The following is a 23,482-nucleotide window of genomic DNA, read 5'->3' as shown; positions in this document are numbered from 1 at the left end:
CAATACAGGAGGGCACAGTTATTCTCATGATCTCAAGGCAAATCTATTGGCTCTGCCTATGAGCACTGGCTTGGGGTGGAGGTCTGACCATGACATGCCTGGTTCTAAGCTTCCAGGCATAGTTGTAAACTTTTACTTCCCTACTCTCCATTGGCTATAGTGTTGCTCCCCTCAGTGTTGTGGAAGCAGTGATGCTGATTGTCCCTGGGTCATTTGGCTAAGAAGATTCCAAAGATTCAGTCTACAGTTACAGATTTGCGAGCAGGGGCCAGAATCTCTGTCTAGCTCTAGAGTTTCTAGTATGGACCTTTTTCTGGAATTCCAGTCTAATTTCTCAATTTGATCCCCTTTAGTTGAGAGCTTCTTTAGTAGAATAGGTCAAGATGAGGACAGAATTGAGAGCACATATCCATGTTATAAGGATTCCTGAATAAGAATGAAGAAAAAAGGCATTGAGAGCTCACTAAATGAAATAATAGATAAAAACCTCTCAATTCTTTAGAGACATAGGCATCCAGATACAGGAGGCTCAATGGACCTCAAGCAGACTCAACCATAAAAGATATTCTCCAAGGTCTATTATAGTCAATTTGTCAAATGTTCATACAAGGAGAGAATCCTAAAGACAATAGAAGTGTCCACTTAAATATAAAGGAAACCCAATTATACTAACAACAGTTTTCCCAACAGATACCCTGTAGGCCAAAAGAGAGTGGGATGATATATATAAGATCAAACAATAAAACAAAGCTCCAACCAAGAATATTATAGCTAGAGAAGCTAACCTTGAGAGGTGATTGAGAAATAAAGTATTTCCCAAATAAGCAAAAACTGAGAAATCACCACCACCAGACCAGCATTAAAGAAATTCTTTGTTGAAAGCAAGCATCATGATATTACCAATTCATTAACAGAGCAGGTACAATCAGTAACCAATCGTAAAATGACAGATGTTAATTCTTATCTATCAATGTTGACCTTGAATTTATTTGTATTAAATTCTCCAGTCAAAATATTTAGATTGATTGAATGGATTTTAAATTAACCCCAACTATATGGTGCGTTCAAGAAACTCACTTCACAAATAAAGATACATATTGACTAAAACCGAAGGTGTAGAAACATATAAAATAGGAAAATGGAAACCAAAACTAGCAGGAGTAGGTATACTAATATCAGATAAAACAGACTTTAATCAAAACCTGTAAAAAGAGATGTCTATCATACAACATATTCTTCATATATTTAAGTAGTTCTTTGCCTCTGCTGAAATGTGCATTGCCTTATTAATTATTACTCTGAAGGTAATTTCGTTTTCCTGATTGCTTTTATATGTTTTACTTTTTTTGGCTGAGTTACTTTATTTTTTTATTTTTATTTTTTATTTTTAGTCAGGCAGAGTGGACAGTGAGAGAGAGAGATGGAGAGAAAGGTCTTCCTTTGCCATTGGCTCACCCTCCAATGGCCGCCACGGCTGGCACGCTGCTGCCAGTGCACCGCGCTGATCTGAAAGCAGGAGCCAGGTGCTTCTCCTGGTCTCCCATGGGGTGCAGGGCCCAAGCACTTGGGCCATCTTCCACTGCACTCCCTGGCCACAGCAGAGAGCTGGCCTGGAAGAGAGGCAACCGGGACAGAATCCGGCGCTCCTACACGGACTAGAACCTGGTGTGCTGGCGCCGCAAGGCAGAGGATTAGCCTATTGAGCCGCAGCGCCGGCCAAAGGCTGAGTTACTTTATCCTCTCTCCTTCCCTTCCTCCCTCCCTCCCTCCCTCCCTCCTTCCTTCCTTCTTTCTCCCTTCCATCTTCCTTCCTTTCTTTCCTTTATTCTTTTCTCTATTGTTCTCCCTCCCTCTTCCCACCCTCCCTTCCTTCCTTCCTTCCTTCCTTCCTTCCTTCCTTCCTTCCTTCCTTCCTTCTTGTCTTTCCTTTATTCTTTTCTCTATTGTTTCCCACATTCTCTCCCTCCATACCTCCTTCATTTTTTTCCTTACCCCTTTCTCTCTCTCCATCTTCCCTTTTCTTCTCCCTTCTCTATTTTTCTTTTGTATTTTTCGCTAAAGTAGTACTATATGCAGTAACAAATCTCTATAAATCTATGAATTACCTCAGTCACAGAAAATTCCCAGCCACTATCACTTGAAACATTATTTCTGCTTCACTACTAATTAAATATTTCAGAATTCAAATTATATCTACATGTCATTTATATGTATTCACACGTATATTAGACTTTCGTGCTATAATCTCATCTTTTTTGGTTTCCTTTTCTTTCCCTCACTCTAGGTATTTTAACTATATTCCATAATAATAGTTTTTATTATGTTGACCTGGCTGTTATATCCATTTATGCAAGTTTAAATTTTGCTGGATTATTTATTCATATATAGATATATATGTATATATGTAGTTTATATATATATATATCTTTGGTTGAAATTTGGTCTTTGCATTTATTATCTCTCATCCTTGTTTTATTTTATGGATCATGTTAGTAATGCTATTTAAACTGCTAGTTAAATTTTTGATGCAGTTGTGTTTCTTTGAATTCCTAGAAATATTTTAGTGTTTTGTGTAATCTTAAATTACGTAGAACTTGCACCATGAGAGTTTCTTTGGATCTTTTCTAGGCAGCTGAGGGTGGCAGATAATTACCATAACTTAAATGATATGGCTGATGAAGGTTTTCACACATCCAATCTGTTTTACTCCTTGTCCCAGAGCTTAGCTAAGACTCACTACAGAATTACTAGTGAGATCTTTTATGAAGGCTTCTCTTTTGCACATTTACAACTTACAGCAAAATATTTAGTCTTTCATTTTCATCCTTATGTACCCAGATTTTCATAATTTAGAAAATACATCTACAGAGAATTTAGTAATCTTGATTGTCTCTGTCCCTCTTTATTCTCACTCCTTTCCTTTCTCTTTCATCAGGATTTGGACATTCATATTGTCTCTATGTCTCGGTAGCTATTTTTCTATCTAGCTATCTAATTTTAGCTCCATAAGGGCACCAAAATCTTTCCTTGCTTCTCTGCACTTGAAGAATACTTCTCTGTCTGACACTTTACCTAAACCTTCACATTTTTGTTCTTTACACGCAATCAGCAGATGTCTAGAGTGGAAAAATGTCACATCAGGATGTTTCCTCATGTCTGGCAATTCACTTTTCCCTGGGACTTCTTCTTTCCAAGTTCAGTTGTCTCAAAAACTTCAATAAATGCTATTTTTTTCAGAAAACTTTTTCCTTTTTCTCTTCTCCACTTTATTTTACTTTTTCAATTACTGAAGTTTATATAAAAGTTATGAGTGTAATATAGAGAATTTCCATAGGCCCCATATCTATACTTTTGACATCTTACATTTGTATGGCACAATTGTACCAATAAATTTACATTATTATATTCCACATTCTTCAGTTTTTGGCTTTTATATGTCCTTTTGTATTCCATGGTACCATTTATGATATCATGAAGCATTTTGCTGTTATATGTCTTCTGGCTCCTCTTCAATATGAGAATAACTCAATAGATTTTAACTTTCTCCAAACGTAATTCTATTGTTGTCAAACTTTTTATCATTGTCCTTGGTGGTGTCAACGATCTACTTCATGATGCCCTACCATATCCTGAAGTGTACATGTTCTAGACCAATGATTTTCAAGATACTGTTTATGGAATCTTAAAAAGAAGTAACATTTATATAACATCCAATAGTAATGACATTAAGTATGCTTTATCATGTTTTAGGTACTATACATATCTCCTTTCAAAATACACTTGCTTCTCACAGTAACCTAGAAATGATTGCTTGCTTATTATTTCCACTTGAAACAATGGTGTTAAGTAAGGGTTTAATTTGAATGAGAGTCTTAGATATTATACTTCAAGAATCTAAGTGGGATATTTGATTAATATCTTAGGAAACAATTAAGTATTTATATCAAAGTTCCCATATGTATGCTACTTGATCAACCAGTTCCACTGGTGCTGATTTACTTTCAAATAAACTTCCTAGAAATTGTATGTGTAAGATTCAGTAGTACAACATTTTTGCACTGCTAAAACCAAGAATATGAGCTAAATACACTTCTGTAGGAAATTGGTTAAACGATTTATAATCAATCTATTCACTAAAGGACACCAAAGTGCTTATGTGACAGTTTCTCCAAGATAGAGTTTTAAGTCATAGCAACAAGTACCAACATATTATAAACAGAAAGATTCCACTTTTGAAAGTATTAAATATTTTATCCTATACATTGTAATTTTTCAAGGTTAAACACATACTCTTGAAACACAATGGCTTCAGGAATATGATGAGAAATGCACAGGTGTGTCCGTCAAAGAAAAACGCTGTCTTATTCTTTTCATGCTACTATAATAGAATGTCCCTGACTGAGTAACTTATACAGAGCAGAAAATTATTTCCTACAACAGGATTTTCAGAAGTCCAAGATCAGGGTGAGCACCTCATAAAGATAACCTCTCTGCTTTCCAGGTGACAACTGGAATGCTGCATACCCTAGAGAGGAGGGATGCTGTGTCCTCACAAGGCAGAAGGTTGAAAGACATGAAAGACAGAGGGGAACAAACTGACCTCTTGTAGGAGAAGAATGAAGGAGGGCAAATCAACTCCCACAAGCTCTTTTATTTATTTATTTATTTTTGAATTTTTTTTGACAGGCAGAGTTAGACAGTGAGAGAGAGAGAGAGACATATTTGATAGCAGCTTTTTTTATTGGTTACAAAACCTAAGTCCATATACAAAATTAGGAACACATTTAGATGCCTCTTTTGAAAGAACATTTTAGTCTTTTTTTTAACTGAGTTTAAAAAAATAAAAACAATGCAATTTTTTAAACACTGTTTTGAAAACTTAAAAGTGCAGCAATATACTTAGTTTCCTTAATCTACGAAATGGTGCAATTCCAATTCAAAACTGGTAAGGTCACAACAAATTAAATCAAGCAAATGCATACTCAACGTCTGCACTACTTGATGCTAATGTTCACTCATAAATGTTAGTTTGCACTTAAACACAAGAAGAATAGGAATTGTCGCAGTAGAGGCCCAATTTTAATCTCAATGTGTGCAAAATTTAAAAGGTAACTGTCAGTTAAGTATGGAGAATCCAGAGGAAACTAAACTAGATTGGTTCACATTCCAAGTGGCTGCTACGGCTGGTGGCTGGCACTTTGCGGCCAGCATGCTGAGCTGATCCAAAGCCAGGAGCCAGGTGCTTCCTCCTGGTCTTCCAAGCGGGTGCAGAGCCCAAGGACCTGGGCCATCCTCCACTGCACTCCTGGGCCACAGAAAAGAGCTGGACTGGAAGAAGGGCAACCGGGACAGAATCCGGTGCCCCAACCAGGACTAGAACCCGGGGTGCCAGCGCCGCAGGCGGAGGATTAGCCTAGTGAGCCGTGGCGCCGGCCTCCCACAAGCTCTTTATACAGTAGCATGAATCCATTCATGAGAGCAGAAACCCCATGAGCTGAACATCTCTCATTAAGCCCATCTTTCAACACAAGAGCTTTGGGGATTAAATTTGCAACACATAAATTTTGGGACACATTCAGACCATATAATTCCACTTTTGCCTCCAAATGTTTGTACTTCACAAGCACAAAATATATTAATTCAATCTCAAAATCTCCCCAGAACTGTAACTTTCTCCAGCATTCACTTCAAGTCTAAGTCCAAAGTCTCATCTGATTCAGCTATTGGTGAGACTATGAGAAAATTCCTCACGAGGAGACTGGTGCAGTGGGTTAAGTCACAATTTACAATGTCAACATCGTCTATTGAATTGCCAGTTCAAATCCCAACATGTCAGTTTCCAATCCTGCGTCCTGCTAGTGTTTCTGGAAAGACTGAGTAAGATACCCAAGTGCTTCGGTCCCTGCATTTCATGTGGAGACCAGGTTTAAGTTCCTGGCTCCTGGTATTGGCTGGCCCAGACCAAGCTGTAGCGATTTTAGGAGTCAACCAGGAGATGGAAAATCTCTCTCTGTCTCTGTCTTTCATTCTCTTTCTCTGTCACTCTGCCTTGCATACACACACACACACACACACATACATGCACATATATTTCATCATGAGATAAATTTCCCTCTCAGTAAACTGCATGCTGAAAATTAGACGTTTCTATAATGTAATGGTGGGAAAGTAAAAGATAATTTTTCTAATCCAGAGAGAGATATATGAAAAAGGGAAAGGAGTAACAAGTGTCATTTGAGTCCAAATCCCAACAGAGAAGACAACATCGAATGTAACAATAATCATTGACTCCATATTCCTCCTTCCAGATATATTTAGGTATGTACTGAGGGCTCAGAAACTCCCAATGACACTGCACCCATAGCTTTGCTGGCTGTATCTCTCACACATTGGAGTCATATTCCTTTACATTTCCAGACTGATGTTACATGATGGTGCCTCGGAAGTTCTTTCAATAGACCTCCCCATGGCTTGTATGGGGTCTCTGCAGTGGCACCAATCCAACAGTTCCACAGGATATTGCCCTAACAGGGAGTCTCATCATGGCTCTCCTCCTGCATCAAATCTGCTTGGTCCCTGTGTCTGTCTAATGCATACACTGAAATTGATGTGGAGGCAGTGATGACTCCAAAGTATTTGAATTTTGCACAGCTAAAGAATCACCAGGGTTTATGGCTTATGTGCATCACTGTGGTGTCTCACCTAAGCCACGACCTGCATGACACTGTGTTCCAGGACTCAGGAAGCCCTTGGTAGTGAATCCTGAGGTCCTAGGAGCAATCTGAGTCCCTTTCCCAGAACCTTCCAGCCCTCAAGTGCTCACACTTTGGACTTGAGATAAACATAGCAAGTCCCAAAATTTCTGAAATGCTTTCAGGATCATTCTCTCATTTCCTTGAAGGATAGATTCCTCTTGTTTGTATTAGTCCAATTTATAAGTGGTTGTTTGATCTTATCCATTGCTTTCTTTCCTATACACTTGTATTTATTCTTAACATGTCCAGGCTAAAAATTTCTCAAATCTTTATGCTCTACTTCCCTTTAAATTATAAACTGCGTTTTCAATCATTTATATCTTATTGCATTTTACAACAAGCAATTAAGAGAAGCCGTGCAGCATCATGAACACTTAACTGCTTAGAGATTTCTTATGGTAGATATACAAGTTCATCATTCTGAAATTTTCCTTCCACAAAGTGCTAGGATCAGGCATGATGCAACCAAGATCTTTACTACTTTATAGAAAGAGTGATCTTTCCTTTAGCTTTCAATATCTTGCTCCTTCTCTGTGTCTAGACCTCATCATAATATTCATCACTGCTATATTTCTACCAACACTTAGTTGAGGAAAACATAAATAGTCTCTGAATAGAATGAAACGTTCCCTATAGTCCTGCTGTACTTTTGAACCCACACTGGAATTCCATTTTTCTTTTTTTAAAAATTTATTTATTATGTATTTAAAAGTCAGAGTTACAACAAGAAAAGGAGAGTCAGAGAGAGAGAGAGAGAGAGAGAGAGAGAGAAATATATTCCATCTGATGGTTCACTTCCCAGATGATTACAACAGCCATAGCTGGGCCAGGCCTGAGACAGGAGCCAAGAACTCCATCTGGGTCTGCCATGTAGATGACAAGGGCTGAAGTTGTTGGGTCATCTTCTGCTTCTTTCTCAGGTGCATTAGGAGAAAGCTGGATCAGAACTGGAGCAGCAGGGACACCAAACAGACCTATGGAGGGTAACAGGCAGGAGCTTTACCGCTAGATCAAAACACTGGCCCCGAGAGAACTTTTTTTTATTATTTTATTTAATTTATATGAGTTTCATGTATTTCATATATATACAGACTTAGCAACATAATGACACCTCCCTTCTCCCCACACTCCAACCCTTTTTCCTCCTCCCTCACTTTCCCATTCTTAATTGTTACAAAGATCTATTTTCAGTTTACTCAATGATCATACAGTTAAACCTACACTGAGTAAGAGTTCAACAAACAGTACGAAGAGAGAAAAATAAAACAAACAAAACACTGTTCCTCTGTGGAAGAGACAACACTTCACTCTTGACACTGCAGGCATTCGCTAGAATTCTCTTCAAAGTTCTTCCAGCCTGCACCTGCTTTCCAGTTTCTGAGTCAGTCCCAGATTTTTGGGTCCTTGTGATGACAACACTCCTCATTCCTGACACTATTTTCTATCTTGTTAAATTGTTGGTACTATATCATCATACCAGAGACCAGGGAATTGGTGGGGTAAAGAACTCGTCCCTCAGAATCCTGAAGGGTGGGAGCCCAGGCTCACAGTGGTGGAATCCAGCTAAGGCTTTCATACTGCATCTTCCCGTGGTGGGAGGTGGAAGGGCACAAAGAGGAGAAATTCTGCATCCCCACATGTCAGAAGAGAAGACGAGAGCAGTCCCACTCCTTAATAATTTCACTTTAAATGCTGCTTAATTATATATATATATATATATGTATATAATTTTTTTACTCTGTGAAGCTTTGCTATTAAGAAATTTAAATTCCAGTCAAAATACCAATGATATCCTTTACAGAACTGGATTAGAAAAAACAATCAAAAAGTATGTATAGAATCACAAAAGACTCAGCATAGACAAGATTATCCTGAGGTGGGGAAAAATCAACCAAGGGGCATCACAATACCTGGTTTCAAAGCATGCTACAAAGCTATAGTAATAAAACAGCACAATAACTGGCATAAAAACTGACACCTGAAAATGAAATTATAAACATAGTCCACAAACTTCTGACAGAAGTACCCATAACTGGGGCTGGTTGTGGGGCTCCATGGGATGCGCAGCCATGGAGCCCCCACGTCAAGGTCAGTCTGATAGCTGTTGCTGTGTCTTTATCACAAGGCGAATGTCGCTAGTTTCGGTTAGGGCAATGCTTTCCCACGGTTGGGACTTTCCAGAGGCACTGAGCCTGTCTCGTAAACAACAAGATGGCGCCGAGGACCACGCAGTGAGCCTGCCTGCTGTGTGACACCTCATCTGATTGGCCTGAGGATGCGTGCACACTGCGTGAACAGAGAGCAGATTGGAGTGTTCTGTGCATGGACTTGAGCCCGCTTGCAATTGGTCAGATTTTGTATATAAGCTGTGTGCTGAGGAAGGAGGGGGCTTTCCTGTCCACTCTCCTCCCTTCATTCTTTCTCTGTCACTGTTATTTTCTCATAAAATGTCTGCTGAAGACCGATAAGCTGCGAACAGTGTCGTTCCTTTGTGGGCAAGGGAGCGGCAGCTGGTGTTGTGGTGTAACGGGTAAAGATGTCACCTGCAGTGCCAGCATCCCATATGGGCACTGGTTCAAATCCAGGCGGCTCCACTTCTGCTCCAGCTCTCTGCTATGGCCTGGGAAAGCAGTAGAAGATGACCCAAGTCCTTGGGCCTCTTCACCAGCATGAGGGACCCAGAAGAAGCTTCTGGCTCCTGACTGTGGATCGGCCAGTTCTGGTCGTTGTGGCCATCTGGGGAATAAGCCAGCAGATGGAAGACCACTCTCTTTCTCTCTGCCTCTGCTCCTCTGTAACTCTGTATTACAAATAAATAAATACATCTTAAAAAAAGTGCTCAGGTCATGCATTGAAGAAAGGATAATCTTTTCAATAAATAATGCTGGCAAAACTGAATGGATATACATAGAAAAATGAAATTACATACCTACCTCTCATCATATAAAAATCATCCAAAGATGGATCAAATATCTAAATATCAGACTTCAGACTATGAAGTTATTAGAAGGTAACATATGTGAAAAACGTGAAGACATTTTATAACTGACAATTTCTTGGATAAGACTTTCAAAGCAAAGGGAACAAAAGCAAATCTAGATAAAGGGAATTATATCAAACTCAGAAGCTTCTGCACAGCCAAGGAAATAATTACAGAATGAAGAAACATCCAAAAGAACAGGAATAAATTTGTAAGCTATTTACCTGTAAGAGGATTAATATCTAAAATATAACAGTAAGAACAGTAAGAAAAAACTCAACAAGAAAAAAATATTTGGTTAAGAAATGGAATGAACAAAGGGCTACTATTGACATTTATTAAAAGAAGAAATGCAAATAGCCAAAAATACATGAAGAAATGCTCGATATTTGTAGTCATCAGAGAAATTCAAATAAAAAACACAAGGAAATATCATTTCAGCTATGTCAGAATTCTTAGTTTCCAAAAGACAGAGAGTAACAAATATTGGTGAGGATGTGGAGAAAGGAGAACCCATATCTGGGTGTATAAAACAAAGACATGAATACATCATATCATTACCCCATCCATAGCCGGACTGTTCACAATAGCCAAAATAGGCAATCAATCGAGATGTCTATCTTCAGGTGGCTGGAAAATGGACATGTGACATATATTTATTCACACAATGAAGTAATATTCATCGATAGAAATAAAAATAATGAAAATCTATAAGTTTCATTCAGAATAGATGAATTTGGAGGACACCATGTTGGGTGAAGTAAGCCAGACACAGAAGCAGAAATACTACTCCCTTGTATGTGGGAGTTAGAAATTTAAAAGGAAAAAGGAAAACAAACAAACAAAAAAGAAATTCCTGTGTATATTTGTACTGATGCAAATGTAGTTTTGTCAAATATTGCTTTACGTTTTTGTCAAACTAAAGGTTAAGAATGATATGCTACTCTAGTTTCAATGATCTGTGATTACTTTAAAGTCTACTGAGTAAATGGTCATGAATGATCATTTCATTATTGTATATAGTCCTTGCCTATATTCCCATAAGCTAAGGTCTTTTTACTGGTTAAATTCCTTATTTAGCAGAGCATTAAGCCTTTGACTATAGTGTAAATTTAAAAATGTTATGAATAAAATTAAGAAGGGAAGGAAGGAAGGAAGGAAGGAAGGAAGGCAGGCAGGCAGGAAGGAAGGAAGGAAGGAGAGAGAAAGAGAAAGAAAAAGAACTAAATAGAGAGAAAGAGAAAGAAAGAAAGAAAGAAAGAAAGAAAGAAAGAAAGAAAGAAAGAAAGAAAGAAAGGAAGGAAGGAAGGAAGGAAGGAAGGAAGGAAGGAAGGAAGGAAGGAAGGAAGGAAAGGAGAGGGAGGTTGGGAGGGAGGGAAGGAAGGAAGGAAGGAAGGAAGGAAAGAAGGAAGGAAGGAGAAAGAAAGAAGGGAGAAAGGAGAAAGAAAGAAGTGAGAAAGGAATGGAGGTAGGAAGGAGGGAAAGTACAAATGAAGGGAGGGAGGCAGTATCATATTATTAGAATTGTGTCTATGAACTACATTGAATCTATTTTGTTCGTGTTAGCATCACATTAATGTGAGAGCTGTGTTGTAGCAATTGTCATGAATTTGCTGTCACCCTGATAATGTATTGTACTAGTAAATTACTTAAAAATAGCTAACCTATATTTAAATTTAATGAATTGCTGCAACTATTTATGAGGTCTTAAGCTTTTTGTTTTGTGAAGTTTATAGATGTATGTTCCATCCAATTTACTAGCTTTAAAAGGAACTAAGCTACTGTAAGTTACATTGGTGTTCTAGATCTTAGTTGCATTGGCTCCTGAGAGGAAATTGTATACATCTCTGCAGATAGTGTATTCAATGATCATTCTTTGATAGCTTAAAATTAACTATGGGGACATGTAGAGTAGGATTATAAGAAATTTTAGGGGCCGGCACCGTGGCTCACTTGGTTAATCCTCCGCCTGCAGTGCCTGCATCCCATATGGGCGCCGGTTCTAGTTCTGGCCACTCCTCTTCCAATCCAGCTATCTGCTGTGGCCAGGGAAGACAGTGGAAGATGGTCCAAGTGCTTGTAGGCCCTGCACCCGCATGGGAGACCAGGAGGAAGCACCTGGCTCCTGGCTTCGGATCAGTGCAGTTCCAGCCATAGCGGCCATTTGGGGCGTGAACCGACGAAAGGAAGACCTTTCCTTCTGTCTCTCCCTCTCACTGTCTATAACTCTACCTATCAAATAAATTAAAAAAAATTAAAAAGCATGGCTCAACTCTTTGCTCATCCACAATATTTTTAAGCACTTGCTCACGTCTGATAAGAATGATAGGTGGTGGAAGGTACAGTCACACACCAGAGGCTTGCCTTTAAGTTCTATCATTTGAAAACTTGCTGCCTTAAGAGATACATGAACATAAGAAAATCCCCATTTTTTTAGGAAATAGGTTAACACAAACCTACTTGCAAGCTGTTCTAAATATTTAGTATATAAGATATGTAATCTGCAAGTTCCAGATATTTAGTACACAAGATATGTAATATGCTTAGGTCAGTGTGTGCATTGTGATAAATGTCATATAAAATGTAATTATTTTACTCATATGTTATCCCTCTTCTTACATTTAGACTGCTGGTTTTATTTTCATTTTTCCTATTATCCTAATGCAACGAAGCTATGAGGACTAAGTGATGAAGTAGAGTGAACAAGACATTGAATTATCTGACACTTGGTACTCATACCTACTAACTGCTGAAAAGGTCATCTTACACATCAACCAGAACTTGCTTCTTCACATATGATCACTGTTAATAGCAAACAGGTCACTTAACTTGCATTTTGATTTCCACTAGCAATTTTTTGCACACCATGTCTCTATGATTATTGTTCCTATGCAATTTTAACTTTAGAAAGGATTTTTAAGGGAAATGTGTCCTCTCATCTATGGGGAATACATTCCAAGTTGCCCAGAGGAAGCCTCACATGCAGATAACAGTGATCTTTCTATATCCTGCACTTGTTTTTATGCTTGCGTATCTACATGGAATTAAATTTATAAATTTGGCTCTGAAAGAGTTTAACAGTATCTAACAATAACATGGAATAATTATAGCAACTAATTATAAGCAAAAGTTACTTAAAGCAGAGATTTTTAAAAAATCCCATAAATATCCATTTAATATTTTCAAACTGCAGTTGTCCATGGGTAAATACAATAACAGAAAGCAAAGCTACAGATAATAAGGTCTTCTGTAGTTGTTTCTATGTGGCTGAGGAGGCGGGGTGCCAGGCCAACCTACACAATAGATAGGGAACACTGACACTAAGATATAGTATATAAGAAAAGAGGACTCAAAAATAACTGAATAAGAAGTAAGTAATACACACACGGGCCAGTGTTGTGGTGTAGTGGGTAAAGCAACCACCTGTGAGATCCAGCATCCCATGTGGGTGCCGGTTCAAGTGCCTGCTGCTCCACTTACAATGCACCTCCTTGCTAATGGCCTGGGAAATGCATCAGAAGATGGCCCAAGTGTTTGGACCCTACATTCCCATGTGGGAAACCCAGAAGTTCCTGGCTCCTGGCTTAGGTCTGGCTCAGCACCAGATGTTGTAGCCATCTGGAGAGTGAACAGATGGAGGATCTTTTTCTTCACTCTCTCTATCTCTCTCAGTCTCATTTTCAAACAAATAAAGTCTTAAAAAATACACACACACACACACACACACACACACTATGAAGTGCTTGGTTTATATGATTTAAAAGATCAGTATTTTTTCCTTGAATCCAGAAGTTTTAAATTTTTTACATAATGAAAATTATGCAATATTCCTTATTAAGTAAATGGAAATTAATATTAATAGTTATTATTCAACAAGGTACAAAAATTCTTACTAAGCTCTGATAGTGCACTACAGAAAATAATGAATGCAACCAATATTCTTTCTGCACACTCCATCCCCTTTATGTTCCTCTGCAGAACCAGCAGCTGAGCCACACAGAGGACGTGTTTGACAGATAAAGAACACAGATGCCAGTTCTGGAATAAATTTTTTAGCATTAACATCTGTGTCTGTGCAAAGCTCTTGGCTTCTTAGTTTGATGCTTGGATAGGGATATTAGGTTTGTTGACTCCATTGCTAAACATGCTGATGTCTGTATAGTTGGCTCTGGTGACCTGCCCACAGAATCAGACTCTGATAAACTAGTAGAAAAGTCCTGTAAGTGGGAATTCTTGAGATTTTTTCCCCTGAGTTACCTGTGTTCACAGGATTTGTCTACATTTAATGAAAAGCAATCTAACGAAAAAGCATTGATATTTTTCAAGTAGGGGATAAAAAATGGATAGATTGCTAGCACCCTTCCCTAGTATAATCCCAAATAAATTCTCTATACTTTTGATGATTATTTTTTCACTCTGCTCCAAAAATAAGTTACCATAAGTCAAATTTGGTTTAGTGCTAGAAAATCAATTATTTTACAATTGTTTAGTAAAGTAATTACATGAGAGGCAAATTATAATAGAATTGATTTTCATTATTATTAGAAATCTTACATGCCATTTTTGGAGATACAGCAAGTATATTCCAAAATCTGCAAAAAATCCTAAACATTGCCTCAAAACACTTGATGAGATTACATTATTTTCTATGTCCAGAATATTCAGATGATTCTAATACAGTAAAGATATTTTAAACACATTTACATGAATATATAAGTAGAGAATTATTTTCCATCATTTTACTAAAATGTACTCATGTTAGAAAATATTTTAACGAAATGCAAGTTAGTATTTGGTACAAAATTGTACACTTTCAAGATTGTTTGCAACATTATGGGAGCTATAAAATTTTAATGAAAATATTTCAACCATTTATAAAATGAAAAAATAAACTTCAATTTTCTTTATCCATTTCAGATAAAATAATTAGATCTAAAATGTTTAACTACTATCTAGTTCTGACAATGAATAAAAATATCTCTTAATGTTTCTGTTCAGGTCCATGTTTTCTTTGGTGCTTTGAATTGCTGTTGTATTTTCTAGTTGGTTACTTTTAGGTAATGATGTGAGCTTTATTGATTTTATTAAATTCTGGAATGATTATCATAAAATAAAACAATATGAAATATACACCCCCACACATACACATTCGTCTGGAAAAAATTTCCAGCAAAATTACAACTCTGTCGTGTCATTCTATCGCACTGGTGAAAGGGGTGTTTAAAACCATTTTATGGCCAGTGCCGTGGCTCAATAGGCTAATCCTCCGCCTTGCGGTGCCAGCACACCGGGTTCTAGTCCTGGTTGGGGCGCCGGCTTCTGTCCAGTTGTCCCTCTTCCAGGCCAGCTCTCTGCTGTAGCCCGGGAGTGCAGTGGAGGATGGCCCAAGTGCTTGGGCCCTGCACCCCATGGGAGACCAGGAGAAGCACCTGGCTCCTGGCTTCAGATCAGCGCGGTGCGCTGGCTGCAGCACGCCAGCCGCGGCGGCCATTGGAAGGTGAACCAAGGGGAAAGGAAGATCTTTCTCTCTGTCTCTCTCTCTCACTGTCCACTTGCCTGTCAAAAAAATATAAAAAAAGAAAAAAATACATTTTATGTCCCTTGATGATTGTAATAAGCACACACTTGGTTCTTTGATTTCCACATTTATACCATCATTTATCTAAAATACACATGAAATGTCATATTTCAAATATGAATGTTGAAAGTGTTATTCTGATTCAGTTATATGACTTTATATATACACTTTCATCTGTAGCCAAAGGCTAATTAGGTGTTAGCTTCAGTGTTATTCAAATCCATTTTTTGTGCTTAGGTTGTTTGAAAACATTGTCTTCTAAAGTGTGGAGGAATCATTTGGATGACATTGTAAACCTCTGATGCCAAGCTGAGAAATTTTCTTCCAAAGACAGCATCTGGTTCTTTGGCAAAACCCATTGGTAGTTTTTCTGCACCTCTAGGTCTGTTATATGGCTTGCTGCTTTTTAGGACCATTTTCTAGCTCACTGAAATGAAGGACTATATAAATCACTGGAATATTCTGTGAAGCTGATTTAAGTACTAGTTTAGAAACTAAGGCTCCGTATAAGAGATAAGCATAACATTGATGTCTGGATGCTGATATACTTCCATGAACATCTGTTGCTGCAAATGCATGTGACTGCCTAAATATGCAAGATGAATAAGAATATTATGTGTTTAATAAAAAATAATATTTGAAGCTCATTGATATTGTTTGAACATTTATTCTTCATACATTCAGAAAATAATTAAGAAGTATTTCTTTGAGTACAATTATTGATAAAATATGTAGAAAAAATTTCCAGTAAGATGAGAAATATTTGTATTTTATATACATGTCAGTGGGATATTCAAAATATTATATGTGAATAGGATTATTTAGAGGACTGAATTTATAATCAACAGAGTAGTTTTAAGCACAGATTAGGCGAGGCAATTCATAGCTGTCCCCAGGGTTAGAGTGGCAAGTTTCCATAAGGTTACATTATAAAGGACAGGTGGAGTCTTATTAGAGCTAATGTAATCCATTAATGTCTGACATAATGATAAAACGGGTAGCATGGGAAACACAGGTTAATTTATTAGTGTACACCCTTTTAGGGAGGTAACTATTGTCTAAACTAAAAATAAAATTAAAATCATGATATTGTATATGTTCATGCCTTAAAAGATAAGTTTATAGTGATAATATAGTGATAGTTCAATTTTATTAACCCTTAATCTGTAGTCACTGAGGATTTTTTTCTCTGTAATATTCTCAGTTCTGCTTATAAACTTATTTGCCCTGAATTTGTTCACTGTCTTACTTACTTACCAGTAGAAACTACTTAAGTATTGGATATAAAAATGCAAATACAGCAGTGATGCATAGGTAAAGGAACTTGGCATGGGGCTTGGAGAAAGAAGGGACTGGTAAGAAGGATATACACAAAGGAAGGTTAAAATATGATAGAATGAGAAAAAAGATATGGGTGGCTGCTAAAAGATCATATGAGCAGCCTATTTTTTCTTCATAAATCAGAGCAAGCATAGTGAAGAGACTGTTTGACATGAGCCTGAATAATTCGTCAGAAGTTGCTAGAACATTCCAAAAAGTTGGGGAAAAAATGAAATGAGCTATGAATGTGTCTGATGTTCTTACAGAAACTTGGTGTACACATACATCTGGGAGAGTCACAGTTCTCAGTGTAAAAGTAAATCGATGGACGGACTCAAGATTAATATTCAGAAGAATGGAAACCAGAGTCAGACGTGCTATGGAGATCTAAAAGAGTTGATGTGTATCTGAAAAAAACAAAAATACTTTTTAAATATAAGATGTGCCCATGAGAGTATTTCAGGCATGGAGAGCCAAGACACTCTGGGAAAAAAAAAAAAAAAAAAAAAAAAAAAAAAAAAAAAAAAAAAAAAAAAACTAAATGAAAGATCTCTGCGAGTGAGATCCCAGTGGAAAGAATGGGTCATCAAAGGAGGTACCTTTCTCTGAAGGGAGGAGAGAACTTCCACTTTGACCACGGCTTTGTTTAAATATGATCAGAGTCGGTGAACTCAGGGGGCTTCCATAGCCTTGGCAGCTCATGACAAGAGCCTGGGGTGATTACTGATGCCATAAACAAGAGTGTCAATTTGTTAAGTCAACAACAGGAGTCACTGTGCACTTACTCCTCATGTAGGATCTCTGTCCTTAGTGTGCTGTACATTGTGATTTAATGCTATAACTAGTACTCAAACAGTATTTTTCACTTTATGTTTCTGTGTGGGAGCAAACTGTTGAAATCTTTACTTAATGTATGCTAAACTGATCTTCTGTATATAAAGAGAATCAAAAATGAATCCTGATGTGAATGAAAGGGGAGAGGGAGTGGGAAAGGGGAGGGTTGCGGGTGGGAGGGACGTTTCAAAATGAAATAAGAAAGGGGACAAAAAATATGAGAAGAAGTACACTTTTAATAATCTGATGATAGACAAAATAAAATGAGAAATAAGAACTTAAAAGATTCATATCCTATATAAGAACAATATAAACATATACAGAGAAATGTCTAATAAATAGGCTTCCCAGTTTATGGTCTTTCATGAGATATAAAAATCAATAGTATAAAGATGTTATTTTGTATACAAAATGAATACAATCCTCAATCTTATCAAACCAAATTTTGTGTGTGTATATAACTTGAATAAAGGATTTCATCATTCATCTGAAAAATTTTCCATGAATCTTTTGCTTCTTTACTCTTCTAAATTTGTTGCTACATATGTTCTTTATCAGATAACGCTATAGGAACTTGTCACTCACCTTAGGCATTGCTTTGAATTTCTTCGTTTTATCTCTTCTTTAAAAATGTGGCGAAGAAAAGCTCAAATAAGTAATTTCTGTTTCTGTTGGAATTTTTGTGCAACTAAAATCATCAGGATACTATGCCTCACCTACCCTGCTGGATCATGAGAGACATCTGGATGGAAATTAAATAGAATAAGTAATTCTTCTGAAAGCGAACCTCACCATCAGTTAGCCTCAGTAACACTGAGTAAGCCCAGCAGTAATGAGAAAAATTTACTCAACAGATCTCTACCTAAATAGCTAGTAAAAGATCTGTGACTTAATAATATGTTAATTGCTTCACTGCAGTTATATTTTTGTTACTGAGGTATGTTATGCAACATAAAATGTAAAACATGATTTGAGGTAAAAGGAAAGGTAAGATGTTGAATAAGACACTATTGCAAAAAGTTGAAAAATGTTCAAGAAAATATTGAAGCCTCAAGGAAGTGCAATAAAACTGATAGAAGTTGATATTACCAAAAGAATTTCCAGAGTATATCACAGAATAATCCAACTCCATTTCCTGATAGCATTTATCTGTGCTACTATTTTTTTAAATTTTTTTATTTAGTAAATATAACTTTTCTTTTTTCTTTTTTCTTTTTTTTAACTTTTATTTAATGAATATAAATTTCCAAAGTACAGCTCATAATGTCCCTCCCACCTGCAACCCTGCCCTTTCCCACTCCCTCTCCCCTTCCATTCACATCAGGATTCATTTTTGATTCTCTTTATATACAGAAGATCAGTTTAGCATACATTAAGATTTCAACAGTTTGCTCCCACACAGAAACATAAAGTGAAAAATACTGTTTGAGTACTAGTTACAGCATTAAATCTCAATGTACAGCACACTAAGGACAAAGATCCTCCATGAGGAGTAAATGCACAGTGACTCCTGTTGTTGACTTAACAAATTGACACTCTTGTTTATGGCATCAGTAATCACCCTAGGCTCTTGTCATGAGCTGCCAAGGCTATGGAAGCCCCCTGAGTTCACTGACTCTGATCATATTTAGACAAAGCCGTGGTCAAAGTGGAAGTTTTCTCCTCCCTTCATAGAAAGGTACCTCCTTCTTTGATGACCCATTCTTTCCACTGGGATCTCACTCGTGGAGATCTTTCATTTAGGTTTTTTTTTTTTTTTTTTTTTTTTTTTCTTTTTTCCCCAGAGTGTCTTGGCTCTCCATGCCTGAAATACTCTCATGGGCATTTCAGCCAGATCCGCATGCCTTAAGGGCTGATTATGAGGCCAGAGTGCTGTTAGGACATTTGCCATTCTATGGGTCTGCTGTGTATTTCACTTCCCATGTTGGATCGTTCTCTCCCTTTTTGATTCTATCAGCTAGTATTTGCAGACACTATTCTTGTTTATGTGATCCCTTTGACTCTTAGACCTATCATTATGATCAATTGTGAACTGAAATTGATCACTGGGACTAGTGAGATGGCATTGGTACATGCCACCTCGATGGGATTGAATTGGAATCCCCTGGTATGTTTCTAACTCTACTGTTTGAGGTAAGTCAGCTTGAGCATGTCCCGAATTGCACATCTCTTCCCACTCTTAAATATAAATTTTTAAAGTACAGTTAATGGATTACGATGGCTTCCCCCCCATAAGGTCCCCCCCACTCATACCACTCCCATCTCCCGCTCCCTCTCCCCTTCCATTCACATCAAGATTCATTTTCAATTATCTTTATATAAAGAAGATCAATTCAGTATATATTAAGTCAAGATTTCATCAGTTTGCACCCACACAGAAATACAAAGGATAAAATACTGTTTCAGTACTAGTTATAGCATTACTTCACATTGGACAACACACTAAGGACAGATCCCACAGTGACTCCGGTTGTTGACTTAACAATTTGACACTCTTGTTTATGGCATCAGTAATCTCCCTAGGCTCTAGTCATGAGTTGCCCAGGCTATGGAAGCCTTTTGAGTTCGCCGACTGATCTTATTCCGACAGGGTCATAGTCAAAGTGGGAGTTCTCTCCTCCCTTCAGAGAAAGATATCTCCTTCTTTGATGGCCCCATTCTTTCCACTGGGATCTCACCTGCATAGATCTTCCATTTAGGTTTTTTTTTTCTTTTTTTTTCTTTTTTTTTCTCTCTCTTTTTTTTTTTTTTTTTTTTTTTCCCCCAGGGTGTCTTGGCTTTCCTTGTGTTACTATTTTAATCTACACTGGTAAATTGAGACAATGTTGTACTGTGAAGTAGTTAATAGTGAGGCCGGCGCCGCGGCTCACTAGGCTAATCCTTCGCCTTGGGGCGCCAACACACCGGGTTCTAGTCCCAGTCGGGGCGCTGGATTCTGTCCCGGTTGCCCCTCTTCCAGGCCAGCTCTCTGCTGTGGCCCGGGAGTGCAGTGGAGGATGGCCCAAGTCCTTGGGCCCTGCACCCACATGGGAGATCAGGAGAAGTACCTGGCTCCTGCCATCGGATCAGCGCAGTGCGCCAGCCGCAGCACACCAACCGCGGTGGCCATTGGAGGGTGAACCAACAGCAAAAGGAAGACCTTTCTCTCTGTCTCTCTCTCACTGTCCACTCTGCCTGTCAAAAAAAAAAAAAAAAGTAAAAAAAAAGTAAAGTGAAAACAATTACTTAGATGATCATATGAGCAACTATTATGAGGAAAAAGACATTCTAAAGAGTTTATTATCACACTTGGGCTAATCATTACTATTTGACTTAAGAGAGCTAAATACAGGGTTATGTCTTACTTGGTTTGAATAGCCATGAAATGTCTCTATATGTTCTAGGTCTAGTGTTACTCAGAGCTATTTCTTGGCCTCCTAGGATTTTCACTGATTCTTTACAAGATTAAAAAATGTCATTTTATTGTTTGTTATAATGACGTGTTCATTAATTTATTTCCCAATTTATTTCATAAAATATTCTTCACTTTAATACATGGTTTTCTCCTTTAGACATTTCTTACACAGATAATGGTTATGCTAATTAGCTTCATTGAAATAATGATTTCACAAAAATATATCTCAAAACATTACCTTGTATACCATAAATATAAACAATTTTTCTTTGTCAATTACTACAGTAAGGAAAAAGTGATTATTTTGAAAGTCAAATTCAAAATGATAATAGTTTTCTAGTGTCTTCCAGTATCATCTGTATTGAAGATAATTATATGATTAAATTGAATCAACATAAAGTACTTTGCAATATAAATGTGTTTTATGATAAAATGTTTGATTGCTAGGAAAGCTATGTTAATTCTCAATACTGAAGAAACCATACAAACTAAAATATTGGAGAATGTTTAATGGAAATGTACAATTCATAGAACTTTGATAGCTCCAAAAATTAATGGACATTCCACTAATGTTTATATCTACATAATTTATCATTTAAAATATTTTTATCAAAAGTTAGTAAACAGGGGCTGATGCCATGGCACAGTGGGTTAATCCTCCGCCTGTGGCACCTGCTTCCCATATAGGCACCGGTTCATGTCCTGGCTGCTCCTCTTCCAGTCCAGCTATCGACTGAAGCCTGGGAAAGCAGTAGAAGATGGGCCACGTGCTCGGGCCCTTGCACCCGCATGGAAGACCAGAAAGAAAATGCTGGCTCCTGGCTTCGGATTGACGCAGCTCTGGCCATTGCGGACATTTGGAGCGTGAACCAACGGAAGGAAGACATTTCTCTCTGTCTCTCCCTCTCACTGTCTGTAACTCTACCTGTCAAATAAAAAAAAAAAAAAAGTTAGTAAATAAAAGCATTGTTAACCATTTTATGCAAGAACCTTCTGAATAAGCAATGTGGTGGAATTATTATGTAGTCCCAATTTGCAGAACATTAGCTGACTTATTGAAATATCAAAGAGAGCAGGACTGAAACTGTATCAATGTGACTCCATGCTTTTGACACAGTATTAATTGATGAATTACAAACAACAACTCTTGAAGTTTTCCCCATTGTAGAACAAAATACAAATTTAGGAAAAGTTGAATTGGAAAATTCTTACGACTTGGAAGCTATTATTTTTATTCCATGAAAATATTTTGTCCGGCAAGATTCACTTCACTTTTGAAACACAGCACATGTGAAAATCAGCAATACAGGAAAATCTTAAAATTGAAAAAAACATATTCCATCCTCTACTCCTTAATTTGTGCTTTCATTTATTGATTTTTGTGTATGTCCTATAGACGTTCAAGAAAGAATAACTTTTATTCTGACACGTTCACTAATTCCAAACATATAAAGTAGTTGGTTTAGAAAATTATTTAAAATATCACGTAGTTTGTATTTTATGGATTCTCTTGGCATTATCTTGGCATGCATTCATAAATTATAAACTTTACAATAAAGAGATGATAATAACCTCTGCTTTTAAAACAGCCTGGGTATGCATGCAATATCATTGAAGAATGGCAAAAAGTGATCAAGAGAGTAGTGCCATGTAACCTAATCTCCTATAAAAATATACTAAAATTGAAGAAAAATCTCAGTAGCACCTTAAAATTATTCCTCAGATATATGCAAACTACGGAAGTCAGTTCACTGTAATTATGCTATTTCCAGGGAATTTAGATCAAACTCTACACTAATCACATTATAATAATGTATATCAGAAAACATTAAAGGAACTAACTTTGACACCTTGTATTACACAAAATTGGCACCTTCATTACAAACAGGCCTTCTGGCTTCATTTATTTACAATGTCCTTCAGAAGACAAAATATTTCTTAGCTATAATGAAATAATAAATAATAATAAATAATACTTTTGGTCAAATTTTAACAACTTTATTTTGAAAATAAGAAATAAATAGTAACAACATTAGATATTTTTTATATTTTAAGTCCTAAATTTGGATATGAATACATGATTACTTTGCTTCCTTTTATTCTGACATAGTATCACTTCTATAGTGAAAACAATACTTTCAATTATTTCAATAATGTTATTGATTCAGGAGTAAATAATGATATATTCTTGACTTAAAATACTAGAATTAAAATAAATATATAATAACATATCAATACATTGACATTTGTAGTTTCATCCCAGTTCCAATGGTTAAAAAATTAATGAAATCCCTCAGGTAACACTATACAACTAACTTTATTTATTTATAAATTTATTTATTATATTATCATTATATCTATAGCCAAGTCAGTATTATTAGAAACTACAAAATAATTATGATTACTTTATTCTTGACAGCTTTCTATATGTCACACTGACTCTGGGATACTCATCTGGCCAAAATCTATTTTATATATTTACATATATATATATATTTTTTAATATATAGTATATAAACAGGTATATATAAGAGCGCTTCAAAACTTTCATGAAAATGCCTGTTAACTTTTACTTCCATTCTCATGAACTTTTCGAAGCACCTTTGTGTACATATGTTCAT

This window comes from Oryctolagus cuniculus, chromosome 9 (assembly GCF_051225735.1).
Source record: "Oryctolagus cuniculus isolate XC-2025 breed Fujian yellow rabbit chromosome 9, ASM5122573v1, whole genome shotgun sequence".
Classification (NCBI taxonomy): Eukaryota; Metazoa; Chordata; class Mammalia; order Lagomorpha; family Leporidae; genus Oryctolagus; species Oryctolagus cuniculus.
The sequence above is the reverse complement of the archived record's forward strand: the minus strand, read 5'-3'. Positions refer to the sequence as shown.